This window comes from Dipodomys spectabilis, unplaced genomic scaffold (genome assembly GCF_019054845.1).
Source record: "Dipodomys spectabilis isolate Male_0828 unplaced genomic scaffold, ASM1905484v1 ptg000009l, whole genome shotgun sequence".
NCBI classification, from domain to species: Eukaryota; Metazoa; Chordata; class Mammalia; order Rodentia; family Heteromyidae; genus Dipodomys; species Dipodomys spectabilis.
The window spans coordinates 25,833,949-25,835,359 of NW_024870686.1; the positions used below are offsets into that span (position 1 = coordinate 25,833,949).

The window sequence follows — 1,411 nt, forward strand, 5'->3', positions numbered from 1 at the left end:
GAAGGGGAAACAAAGGAGGAGGCTACAATGCTTGATAAGAAATGTACTCATTATCTTGCCCATGTAATTGTAACCCCTCTGTACAGTATTTTCACAATAAAAATGAAAATGAAAAATAAAGTGCAATACACTGGACACAGATGAAAGTGAACTATACAACTTTTGGGTGTATATGGGAGGGAGGGAATAGGAGAGAATGAGGGAACACATGACACTTTGTGAAAGAAAATGTACTTATTAGCTGACATATGTAAAGGTGACCCTTGTGAATATCACCTCTAATAAAACAATAAAGAAAAAAGTATGGAGTCTCCTGGGCGTGGTTGTAAATACTTGTAATTCCAGCTCTGAAGACTCAGATACAGGGATCATAATCTAGACTCGGGCAAAATAGTGCTAGACTCTATCTCAAAATTCAAACTAGCAGGTGCAATGCCTTCAATTTAATCCCCCGTACCATAAAAGAAGAGTATAACAAAACATGCTAGCGGTGCTGACTTTGGCAGCACATATACTAAAATTGGAATGATACAAAGAAGATTAGCATGGACCCGGCACAAGGATGACATGCAAATTCATGGTGTTTCATATCTTTGAAGAATGCCAGTGCATTATATGACAGAATAAAAATATATTTTACTGCATCTTTTTAGGTCTCCTTTCTCTCTTTGGTTCTCTCTCTCTCTCTCTCTCTCTCTCTCTCTCTCTCTCTCTCTCTCTCTCTCTCTCTCTCTCTGTCTCTATCACTCTCATCCTTTTCCTAACTGTAAATCTCTTCACTAACTGGAGAGCTAAACCTCATTGTTTTATCTATCACAGAAGAAATGGAAACCAAATGAGAGTGATAAGGAACTTGAATTCTGTGTTTACACATGAAAATTGCCACAATAGATCCTTTAGGATAAGCAATAAGCAATTGCTTAAACTATATGGTTGTATTTCATTCTCTTTCTATCCTTGTATTTCATGACCTTCAACATTTTGTGTTTCTTTTCTCATCTTATTAAATCCTGGTCTTTAATAAAGGGCACTTAGGGTAGAAGGAAGACAATTAAGTGCCACCTGCCAGTGGCCATGTTGTTATTTCCACAAAGGAGAGAAAATAGAAATGATGTAGTATGAAAGAAAATAACATGGCTGCACTCTCTATACCACATATTTCTTCTGAGTTGGGAACATTTGCTGGGCGTCAGTGTCTCATTCCTGTCATCCTAGCCACTCATGATGCTAAGACCTGGAGGGACTTGGCTCACAGTCACCCTGGGCAGAAAAGTCTGTGAGACTTGAGACTCCACCTCCATTTACCAAGCATAACACTGGACTGGAGGTGTGGCTACAGCAGTAGAGCACCAACCTGTGCATAAAGCATGGAGCTAGAGTACAAAGCCTGGTGCCCAAAATAAAATCATTT

At 39.1% G+C, this 1,411-nt stretch overlaps 1 non-coding gene across 1 annotated transcript; it reads left to right on the forward strand.

Moving 5' to 3' along the window:
* Positions 1-490: 490 nt before the first annotated feature.
* LOC122127827 lies at positions 491-595 on the forward strand. The gene has a single exon (XR_006151302.1). It is a non-coding gene; the product is annotated as a U6 spliceosomal RNA (small nuclear RNA).
* Positions 596-1,411: the final 816 nt, after the last annotated feature.